The sequence below is a fragment of the Rhinoderma darwinii genome, chromosome 3 (assembly GCF_050947455.1).
Source record: "Rhinoderma darwinii isolate aRhiDar2 chromosome 3, aRhiDar2.hap1, whole genome shotgun sequence".
NCBI classification, from domain to species: Eukaryota; Metazoa; Chordata; class Amphibia; order Anura; family Rhinodermatidae; genus Rhinoderma; species Rhinoderma darwinii.
Genome location: NC_134689.1, coordinates 379,454,105 through 379,466,666, shown reverse-complemented (window position 1 = coordinate 379,466,666; position 12,562 = coordinate 379,454,105).

The window sequence follows — 12,562 nt, the reverse complement described above, 5'->3', positions numbered from 1 at the left end:
AGAAGTGGTCAGTGGTAGGAGATCACTGAACAAAAACATGGTGGGAACACAAGGAGGAAGGGTACAGAAGTGGGTAGTGGATGGGGGAGTATTTTTTAGCACTTTTTTAGCACTTTTTTCCGGTTGCTCTTCTCTCTCTCGTCTCACAACAGCTCTGAACGCCTCGCTGTCTCCAATTGAGGCGTTCAGGGTGGTTGCAGCAGGATGGGATGTCAGGGAGAGGAAGTGAAGAGACCGATCACCGCTATTGGACAGTTATTCACTCACTGACCAATTCCGGCGATCGAGGAGGTGGAACCATCGCGACAGGTCCCGGTGTATTGAGCTGTGATAGCCTGCTGTCCAAAACAGCAGCTGTCACAGCTCGTGAACGCGCTGGCCGAAAATGGTGATGGATTTTCCCCCTAACTATTCCGTCACTGAGCGTGAACGGTGAGGTCAGCGTCACGGAATAGTACGTCATTGAGCGCGAAGGGGTTAAAGTAGAACAGCACTACAGACATGGAAGTAATTTGGTTTATTGGTACCATAGGAGCAAATTTACAAGAGTATCAACATTTCAGAAGCTTCTTCCTCACAGGAACCAGCAACCAGAGCGCCAGACCCCCTGTGCAGACGTAAAATTAAAAGGTACCATATTGGCTCCCTGCAGTCACCGCTAGAGGGAGCATGGAATCTTACTGCCTACTATCTTATTGCTGAGTTCAGTGTATAACAGTATACAGTGGGCTCCTAAACTCCGTTTAGTGGTGGCTGCAGGCGATCAGAATGTGTTTTTTTTTTTAACTCTATGTTAGGGCTGGGCGATTTTGCCAGAAAATAAAATATTTTTTTTCAACCCTATGGGCGATTTTTGATTAGAATCTCAATTTTCTTATTACTGTTAAAGTAACTGAAAAAAATACAAAGAGATCATTTAATGAATTATATTCTTTATATAAATAACTTTTTAACACATATTACTATAATAATTGTACTTAACTTCCCATCTTTCAACCTCTGAAAATACTTTTTTTATCAGAAATACAATTGGGAAAATGTATATCTAATTGATTATAACTTCTTTTAACCTGTTTCCCGGCAGGAAACAGGTTAACAGAATCTATAATCAATTATGCACTGCGTGCTATTTTATGAGGAGCGTGTAGCGTGAGGTAGCGTATTGACGGAGCAACACCACGCCGACGCGTGCACGCTGAGCCGAGATGGAGGGTCCTGTGACAGCTCCCTATTGCCTGCTTATCGCCACCTTAGATCCTGCTCGCCGCACTCCCATCTGCCCTATAGTCTGTGCCACTGCCCGTTAACAGCCACACAGGCTTACAGGGATGCAAGCCCCCTGCTGACGGCTGCCTGAGCACCCCCGATCCCACCTGCCCTGAGATTCCACCGGCCCTACAGCTTGATACCGCTGCCTGCCTGTAATGACGGGGTAGGGAGACAGACAGGTGAGCCCTAATCTACCCGCCACTCAATCCCTGCCTACTTGCAATGACCCGTCCTAGGCGACGGGGTACAACTGGGCGACGGTCCCTACGCTCAGTAAGTGCACGACAGACAAACAGACAAGGGTACACAGAAGCTATGGAAACGGGGCAGCTGCCCACGGAGACACCGTGAGCAACGAGAGTAGTGAACGAGCCGAGTCAAACCAGGAGTGCACGAGGTACAAAACGCTGAGCAGGAGAGTGGTCAGTAAGCCAAGGTCAATAACAAGCAGAGGATCAGTAGTTCAAGCAGCAGCAGCAGAGCCAGGAAACAAGCAGAGCAGAAGCAGAGCAGAATCACAGGCAAAGGAGGAACAGGAAAGGCAGGTATAAATAGACAGTGGGCGGGAGCTAGCTCCGTCTGGCCAGGCTGTGATTGGCTCTCCCACTCCTAAGCCTGCCATCCTGAGTGGTGGAAGATGGAGTCAGTCTCACAGACATAGGAGCAGGTGCAGACTGATTACCCACGGGCGTCGACACAGAAGCTGTGTCTGGCAGATCCTTTACACTGCCTCAAAGCTTTACAGTCTGCTGCCATCCTGTCTGTGTACTGTGGTCTGTGGCCTGCTGCCATATCTGCCATCCTGCTGCCTGAAGCCTACTACTGCTCATTGGTATATGGGTCATTATCTCACCGCCCCTGTTTGTGACCTGTGGCCCCTGCCTGTGTCATTGCCCCTGCATGGGTCCTGCAGCTCCTGCCTGTGTCCGGTGGTCTGCAGCCGTGTCTGCCATTTGCCGCCTGACTCCTATAAAGTTTGCTGCTGCACATGGGTGAGATCTTTCCATGTTTTTTTTTATATTCAACCTTTGATGTGTTCTAAGTGCTGTGAATGTTAATTATTTGGACCATGACCTTGATCTAAGCTGTGCAAAGATTTGAATTCAGTTCATCTTGAGAAAGAGGGCAGATCTGAATCTCCGGAGATTATACGTCTAGTTGTATGTTAACAGCATTTACCACTGGATTTTTGTGGCGGTGAAGGTTGTGGAGATTGTGCACCTGAATTAACTATTGGTGTGTGATATAATGGTTGTTCCGTGCAAAGCACGACTGGATAGTTAGCTGGGATAAAATTCGCATTGGTGGTGAGGATGGTGAGAAAGAGGGAACAGCCTGGAGTAATAAAAGGAGATAAAATGGATACATTTTTGATTCCCTCTACTCAGCATAAATCAGGGACTTCCAGATTGGGTGGCGCAGGGAAGGCTAATCCTGCTCAACAGGAGGAGTGAAGGGGGCGCTTGGGTTGGCACTAAAATGAGTGACCCAATGTTGGCAGAAATACTTGTTGCAGTGAACAAAAGCAATGAAGCATTGGCTAATATTACTCCTCAGATTGGGGAAATTAGAAGTGATATCTCAGTAATACGAGACGAAATAAATAAGATGAGATAGCGTGTTAAAGATGTCAGAGAATAAGCGATGTGGAAGACAACTTAAATAAAGTAATGAGTGATTTGGAATAGACCAAAAAGAAGAATTGTAAACTGCAACAAAAAATGGTGGATATGGAAGACAGGAGCAGGAGGGCAAACTCGAAAATCCTGCTAGTCCGAGAGGGAATGGAAGATAAGGATTGTACAGCATACATCCAAAAATGGATAGTGTAGAAAGTGGGCAAAGAGGCGGTGTCTGAATCTTTCTGTGTAGAGCAGGCTCAGAATGCCAGTCAAACATAAGACCCCAGGAGAACACCCCCAAGGCTACTATCTCAAAGATACATTGCTATAAGGATAAGGAAGTCATATTCAGGAAATTCAGAGAGATGTCTCTTCAGGAAATTAATGGGTTTAAGGTCATGTTCTTCTCAGACTACTCAGTGGCTACGCAGAAGCCACGATAAAAATTATTTGACGTAAAAAAGGAGATTAAGAATGGACAACATTAAATATGCTAAATGCTTTAAACGGCGAGTGTGCGCACCTTTGCAAAGTTCCCTGGCCAATCCCTAATACTTCCTGGACTTTAAAAGTGCTCTGCCCCTCCTCTCCTTGCCTGAGCATTGTTGTGTCTGCCCATGTTCATTACTGCAAATGGTCCCTTAGTTGTATCTTGTATCCTTTGTTCCCATACCCTGTATCCCGTAATTGTGTTTGTTCCAGTGTCAAGTGCCAAGTATCATCTGTGCCAAGTGCCATCTGTGCCAAGTGCCATCTGTGCCAAGTGCCATCTGTGCCAAGTGTCATCTGTGCCAAGCCTCAATTGTGCCAAGAGTCTGCTACACCACGTGTCTGCTACTCCTCGTGTCTGCTACACCTTGTGTCTGCCTTGCCGAGTGTCTGCAAAATCATCTATCCAGGTACTCTTGTCCTAGGGACTGTTATTGACTATAGTTTGGCCAGCTGCTACTCTGCTACGGCGGAGCGGCCTAGTGGGTCCACATACCTCATAGCCGTGACAGTGAGGATGATGTATACCGTGCCATAAGGAATTATATAGAAATATCATAGGGCATAGGGAGTTAGGCAGGTGATTATATTTGGAACCTATATGTTGGGAAATTGGAGTGGATGGTAACAAGAAGTTGTATTTTAAATATCAGTGAGGCGTGTGTTGTGACGTGCTAGGTATAGTGACATATGAGCTCTAGAACAGGGGTTCAGGGGAGTCAGTATGTGGGAATTGGGGGGTTGTGTTTGTTTTTTTTCCTCCCTTTACCTCTTTGCTTAGTCTTCAATTTTGGAAGATGTGGGCTGTTATATAAGATAGGAAAGTTAGATGATGAAAAGAGTGGTATGGAATGTAAGGGGACTGAGAGATAGACTGAAAGGGTATGCTGTCAAGCGGGTAATGGGGGGATACATGCCGGCAATCATATGCCTGGTAGAGACACATTTAGTAAAGAAAAATGTATATATTTTAGCCCGTAAGTCGGCAGCATTTCAGTTTTACTCTACGTACTCAGGGTATGCTAGAGGGGTCAGTGTGTTGGTACACCAAAATGTTAAATTTCAGAGAATTGAGTAACGCATTGACCCATTGGGAAGATATGTGCTTTTGTTATGTGTGTTAGACGGTCAGGGCAGTCTCCTGGCATTCCTGTATATACCACCTCCTTTTAACCCTAAAGTGCTGATGCATTTCCATAAAAAAAGGTGTTAGAAAAGATTTATTTTAAATTTATTCTTACTTCATGTAATAGATATTAAATGTGCAGGCAGGTTTCTCAGAAAATGCTTCAGTTGACAAAGAGTTAAATATGTTGTACTCTTAAAGGGAATGTGTCGCAAATTAAACCTTTTTTTTAAGTGTCGTTACTTATTTCTATTATATTTTTTACGTTTTTTGCTGTATTTTTTATTTTTTTCCGTATGGTGGAAAGTATTAAAAATTAAATAATAATTTGACATGTTTTCCAATGTTGGCCACCAGGGGGAGCACTTCCCAGAAATACAGCAAGGTGAATAAGGCAAAGCAACCTGACTCACAGCTGCTGTAAATGTGGGAGGGAACCTCACCCCCCCTCTCACAAGCCAGGAAAAGGTGTCTTCAAATTGCTAAGCAGTGTCCGGCAGCCATATGGGTGTGATTCTGCAGCTGGCAGAAGAGTTATAGGACTCACCAAAAGGCTAAGTGTATGTTCACACGCTTACTAAACAAAGGGAAAACAGCTCCTGATTTTCAGCCATTTTTTAAATCAAACTAGCGTTTTTTAACGGCCGTTTTTGGAGCTGTTTTTCTATAAAGTCAATGAAAAACGGCTCCAAAAACGTCCCAAGAAGTGATGTGCAATTCATTTTGGTCGGGCGTCTTTTTACGTGCCGTTTTTGGAAAACTACCACGTAAAAAACGCCCTGTCGGAACAGAACGCCGTATTTCCCATTGAAACCAATGGGCAGATGCTTGAAGGCGTTCTGCTTCCGATTTCTCAGCTAAAAACATTGTGTGTGAACATACCCTTAGGGTATGTGCACACGCTAACTGCATTTACGTCTGAAATGACGGAGCTGTTTTCAGGAGAAAACAGCTTCGTCATTTCAGACGTAATTGCTCGTACTCACGTTTTGCGAGGCGTCAATTACGGCCGTAATTTGGAGCTGTACTTCATTGAATTCAATGAAAAACGGCTCCAATTACGTCCCAAGAAGTGTCCTGCACTTCTTTGCCGAGGCTGTTATTTTACGCGCCGTCTTTTGACAGCGACGCGTAAAATTACAGGTCGTCGGCACAGTGCGTCGGCAAACCCATTCAAATGAATGGGCAGATGTTTGCCGACGTATTGGAGCCGTCTTTTCAGGCGTAAAACGCCTAGTTTACGCCTGAAAATAGGTCGTGTGAACCCAGCCTTAGAATGATGAAAGTGAAGTGAATGACTTTTCAGTTGACCGGATCACACGCCGTGTATTTGACATGTTTTTTTTTTTGCACATTTATGTGCAAAAAAACACATAAAAAACCGATTGATTACACTTGATTTTGCGTGTTTGGGGGATTTGTGTTTGTGTGGGGGGGTGCTCGCCGCTGATTCTTCAAAACAGCTGATAAGCGGCTATGAAGTATCAGCGGCGCCCGTGCACACTCCGCTCTGCCACACACACACGGGAAGTCTTAAAGGGGTCGTCCAGGAAAACATGGCGCCGCACCTGTCCTCAGGTCGTGTGTGGTATTACAGCTCTGTCCTATTCACTTCAATGGAGGTGAACTGCAATACCAGACACAACCTGAGGACAGGTGCGGCACTGTGTCTCCAATCCGGACACCCCTTCTGTCCTGAGATGACCCCATGGGGGAGGCGGGTGTCAGAGCCACCCACCGCCATCACTGCAGACAGAACCACACAACTACGGCATGAGGGCAGGGCTTGTCCTGAGTGCACTGTCTCTGGTTATGGACAGATTTATAGTCACATGAACCCCGTCTGATGAATCGGTAACCTAGGTCCGATCACATGACAGAGGGGGATCACCAAAAACCCTGTGCACCCTCAGCCCGTCCATCCAGCCCTTTCCTGGTTATATCTGCGTCTGGGAAAGCTGGGTGACCACCATTACCCCTCCTACTGGAGTGTTTAGGGATGTGACTAATGAACCTCTCACACTCCAGTGGGAGGGGTAATGGTGGTCACCCAGCTTTCCCAGACCCCTGAACGGTAAATCTCTCTAGTTGTGCTGAGACTGTTTGGGAATGTGACTAATGAACCTCTCAGTCTCAGCACAACTAGAGAGATTTATCGTTCAGGGGTCTGGGAAAGCTGGGTGACCACCATTACTCTTACTGGAGTGTGTTTGGGGATGTGACTAATGAACCTCTCAGTCTCAGCACAACTAGAGAGATTTATCGTTCAGGGGTCTGGGAAAGCTGGGTGAACACCATTACTCCTACTGGAGTGTGTTTGGGGATGTGACTAATGAACCTCTCACACTCCAGTAGGAGGGGCAATGGTAGTCACCCAGCTTTCCCAGACCCCTGAACGAGAAATCTCTCTAGTTGTGCTGAGACTGAGAGGTTCATTAGTCACATCCCCAAACAGTCTCAGCACAACTAGAGATTTATCGTTCAGGGCTTTCCCAGTACAGTTACATCATGTGTCTTTCATACAAGGGGGTGGTTAGGGGGGGCCGTGGGGGGGGGCATCGGGTGGGGGGCCCGTCGGGGGTCACGAGAGTGGCGGTCTGTGAGATAGAGAGTGGGACATGCAGAGACACAGACCTTACCTGCAGTGCAGCTGGTCTTCAGTATGGCGCCTGCTCTCTCCCTGCAAACAGCTGATCTGCTGTGTGACTCTGACCTGCATCTGCGCAGTACAGAGCCAGAGAGCAAAGTCAATGGAACGGCTCCCGTTCATTGACTCCTATGCACTGTAGCTGCCATATTCCATCTCTGTATGTGTCGTTAATCGACACATACAGAGATGAAAAACAAAATGGCAGCCCCCATAGTGAAGTAAAAGTTAGAAAAAAGAAAAAAGTAAAACACAAACACACAAATAAATAAAATGTATTTTAATAACATACTAAAAGCAATATTATATAAAAAAAAAATGTTTTCGCAACACCCGTCCTTTAAGTGTATGAGGCGGTTGGACTTCTTAATAAAGATTGCAATCTCCAGAGGAAATCCAACAGTGGCCTAATCTCATTCTGAGGTGTAAAACATTTCATATGACAGGAAAGCCACAAACGGAATTCAGTTGGTCTGTATAGCACTACGCCTTGATATGTGTATATAAACCTGTGCTTATGTAATGAAGGCAGGCATTTGTCTCCTCGCGGGTGAGAATAAAGCTCTTATTGAGGTGAAAAATTGAATCATTATTGCTAAGTATGGAAAATTCTTCTAACATCTTTGTTCTTCGAGCCGGAAAAATATCTCCAGACCCTCGTCCACCTGAGGACTGTACACCGTGCATGGGGTGAGTCATTACTATACTCACTTAAGTCAAAGACCTCCAGTTGAATTACCGTTAAACAGAGGCCAGTCAGACGGAGGGACGAGTGGAGTGACGGTTTTTAAAAGAACATAGTAGAGAGAATAGAGGATTAGAGTTTTCATCTGAATAACGGTAATATAATTTTGTTTTTTATGTGTTTTTATTATTTTTCATATTTAGATGTTATAAGGTTATGTTATAAAAACCTAAATTGGATCTTAGGTACGAAGACTGGGTCTTAGTTATATTAAAGAGGCTCTGTCACCAGATTTTGCAACCCCTATCTCGTATTGCAGCAGATCGGCGCTGCAATGTAGATAAGAGTAACGTGTTTTGATTTTTTTTAAACGAGCATTTTTGGCCAAGTTATCAGCATTTTTATATTTATGCAAATGAGGCTTTCTAAAGTACAACTGGGCGTGTTTAAAGTTATGTACAAGTGGGCGTGTATTGTGTGTGTAACATCTGGGCGTTTTTACTTCTTTTACTAGCTGGGCGTTGTGAATAGAAGCGTATGATGCTGACGAATCAGCATCATCCACTTCTCTTCGTTAACACCCAGCTTCTGGCAGTGCACAGACACACAGCGTGTTCTCGAGAGATCACGCTGTGACATCCCTTCCCCAGGTCCTGCATCGTGTCGGACGAGTGAGGACACATCGGCACCAGAGGCTACAGTTGATTCTGCAGCAGCATCAGCATTTGCAGGTAAGTAGCTACATCGACTTATCTGCAAACGTCGATGCTGCTGCAGAATCAAATGTAGCCTCTGGTGCCGATGTGTCCTCGCTCGTCCGACACGATGCAGGACCTAGGAAGTAACGTCACAGCGTGATCTCTCGAGAACACGCTGTGTGTCTGTCCACTGCCAGAAGCTGGGTGTTAACGAAGAGAAGTGGATGATGCTGATTCGTCAGTATCATACACTCCTAGTCACAACGCCCAGCTAGTAAAAGAAGTAAAAACGCCCAGATGTACATACACAATACACGCCCACTTGTACATAACTTTAAACACACCCAGTTGTACTTTAGAAAGCCTCATTTGCATAAATATAAAAATGGTCATAACTTGGCCAAAAATGCTCGTTTAAAAAAAACAAAAAACGTTACTCTTATCTACATTGCAGCGCCGATCTGCTGCAATAGGAGATAGGGGTTGCAAAATCTGGTGACAGAGCCTCTTTAAGCACAGATCTTAATATAAAAACCTGGGAATAACGGTTCTCGAGGTTAGTAGTCCACAGCCTATCTGAGAAGGCTACAGGTAATAAATAACTCCGTGCAGCACGTAAAAGATAAAGTACTTGGAGATTTGAAGGATCTCTTATAGAGTATTAGGATTATTTGTTATAGAGTATTAGGATTATTTGTTTTATAAAGTTTAAGATTGTGACTAAAAGTATTGAATGATTGAGATAAACTAAATCCAAAGTTAAAGAAAGATAAAGACTTTCAAACTGTGGTGTAAAGACACATCCAGGACATCTGCTGCTGGTTTGACCAGCCTCTTATTGTCTCTGGATGCCCCTGACACCAGAAGTTTTAAAAGGAATGTGTCGCTAGAAATTTTAAAAAAAATTTCAGTTAAAAAGTTAGAATATAAGTGATTACACATTGTTTTAATTTTTTCACAAGTCAGGAAATATTATAAATTAGATTCTAATTTATAACATTTCCATGTGCTGGTCACTAGAGGGAGCAATTCCCGAAATTGCAGCATTGGCAATGTGGTAAAGCAACCTTATTGCTTTATGCTGCAAATTTGGAGTAGACACACTCGCTCTAGCGTCCTCACACAATCCCCCCTCCCTTATCCTGGCTAGTGCCAGGAGAAGGAGGGGATTGAATCTTCAAACCTCCTACACTGTGTGTCGCCATTTTCTGAGCGAATGCACAGTGTAGGAGGATTAGATACAGTGGTAATCAGACAGTATAACACAAACATACACGAACATAATACACACATCACATACACAAACATAACTTACCTGCTCTTGCAGCCGCTGCCGCCTCCGCTCCTACACCTTGCGTCTTCGCTGCCTTGAACATATGGCCGGAAGCAGCGACCGGAAGTCGTCATCTTACTGTCCAGCCGTGGCTTCCGGTCCACATGAAATGATGTCGCTCTACCAAAGACCTTCCTTTTGGTCTGTGTGGGAGCTGCGCAAGCGCCGTTCCCACACAGACGGCGTGTGCTGTAGTGAATAGAATGGCTCCCATTCGCATTCTCTATGGGGATGTATGTGCCGTATTCCATCTCTGTATGTGTCGTTAATCGACACAGAGAGATGAAAAAAAATGGAAAAAATGGCAGCCCCCATAGAGAAGTAAAAGAAAGAAAAAGTACAACACAAGAACACAAATAAATAAAATGTATTTTAATACCATACTAAAAGCAATATTATATAAAAAAAAAAATTTTCGTGACACCTTCCCTTTAAGGTAATCAAGTATTTCTTTTGTGCAGTTGAAAGAAATGGTTGTTATAGATGAAACATATATGAGACTCCTTGACTGTGAAGATTGAATGTATGAGGGTTAAATAAATAAAACCCATTGTGTATAAGGGAGTCCAATTAGGAATGGTCCTTTGTAAAATTGTTACAAGGACAAATCAATATAAAGTTAATCAAATCTTTCCATATTAACCGCTTCCCGACCGCCCACTGTATATTCATGTCGGCACTTGCTGGGCTCTGTGCAGTGCCGACGTGAATTCACGGTGGGTGTTAAAAGCGCGATCCGGGTGTCTCAGAGTAGCGCTAACACCCGGATCGCGCTGTTATCACCTGCCTCTGGTCCCGGAGATATGATCGGGACCTGATTAGTTCAGGTCCCGGTCATGTGATCGCAGGGAAAGTGTGTTGTAGCAACGAACTGGAAAGTTTGTTGCTACAACAAACTTTCCCGGGGACCGATTGCGGGTGCTGCAGTCGGTTATAAGGCAGAACCGGGGGCCATATAACAGCCCCCGGGTCTGCCATGCACAGCAGCCTATGAGAACCAGCCGGATGCTGGTCCTCATAGGCTTCCTGTCAGTGTGACTCTCAGCGTCACACTGACAGTTTCTAATACGTTACACTACCTAGGTAGTGTAATGTATTATGGCAGCGATCAGTGCTGCCAGGCTTCAAGTAAAAAGTAAAAAATAAAGTAATAAAAAAGTTTTACAAAAGTGTAAAAACAAGTTATAAAAGTTACAAAAAAAAAAGAATGCTTTTTCCTATAATAAGTCTTTTATTATAGGAAAAAAAAGTACACATATTTGGTATCACCGCGTTCGTAACGACCCAAACTATAAAACTATAGTATTATTTTTCCCGCACGGTGAACACCGCAAAAAAAATTAATTAAAAAACAATGTCAGAATCACTTTTTTTTGGTCATCAACCCTCCCAAAATATAGAATAAAAAGTGATCAAAAAGTCGCATGTACCCCAAAATAATACCAATAAAAACTACAGAGTGTCCCGCAAAAAACAAGCCCTTACACCACTTTTTTGACGGAAAAATATAAAATTATGACTCTCAGAATATGGTGACACAAAAAATAAATAATTTTATCAAAGTGATTTTATTGCGCAATCACCACAAAACATAAAAAACCTATATACATATGGTATCGCCGTAATCGTACCGACCCGCAGAATAAAGTAAAATGTCATTTATACCGCATGGTGAATACTGTAAAAAAAATAATACAAAAAACATTGTCAGAATTTATGTTTCTTTGTCACTTTGCTTCCAAAAAAATCTAATAAAATGTGATTTAAAAATGGTACTAATGAAAAGTACAGATTGTCCCGCAACAAATAAGCCCTCACACGGCTCCGTTGGAGAAAAAATAAAAAAGTTCTGGCTCTCAGAATATGGCGATGCAAAATGTGCAGAGTGTTCCAAAAGCGGATAAGATCGGGCACCATTTATCAGTGCGACACCGGCCACATATCTGCGGATTATTATTTATGTACCCCATTATTATACCCTCTTATTATGCCCTGATGTACTCCACACAGATTACATATGCCCCCACATCATAAATGAAATACCAGCAAAACCCCAAACAGAACAGTTACCAAGCAAAATCTGCGCTCCAAAAGCCAAATGGTGTTCCCTCCCTTCTGAGCCCCACAGCGTGCCCAAACACCAGCTTACGTCCACATATATGACATTTTATATCCGGGAGAACCCGCTCAACATTGTATGAGGTATTTGTCTTCAGTGGCACAAACTGGGCACAATATATTGTGCATTAAAATGGCATATCAGTGGAAAATTTTAATTTTCACCTTGCACCATCCGCTGCGCATTAACGCCTTGGCGCACCACGACTTAATAGCATGTCGTGGTGCGAGGGGTTATTTATGGAGCGGGCTCATGCGCTGTGCACGCTCCATATTCTGCAGGTGTCAGCTGTGTATTACAGCTGACACCCGGGACTAACGGACAGGAACAGCGATCGCGCTGTTACAGGAGCCTGTAAAATGACATTATACTGCAATACATTAGTATTGCAGTGTATTGTACCAGCGACCTAATGATCGCTCGTTCCAGTCCCCTAAAGGGACTTTTGGGAGGTTTCCACTGTTTTGGTACCTCAGTGGCTTTGCATATGCGACATGACACCCGAAAACCATTCCAGCTAAATTTGAGCTCCAAAAGCCAAATATTGTTCCTTCCCTCCTGAGTCCTGCCGTGG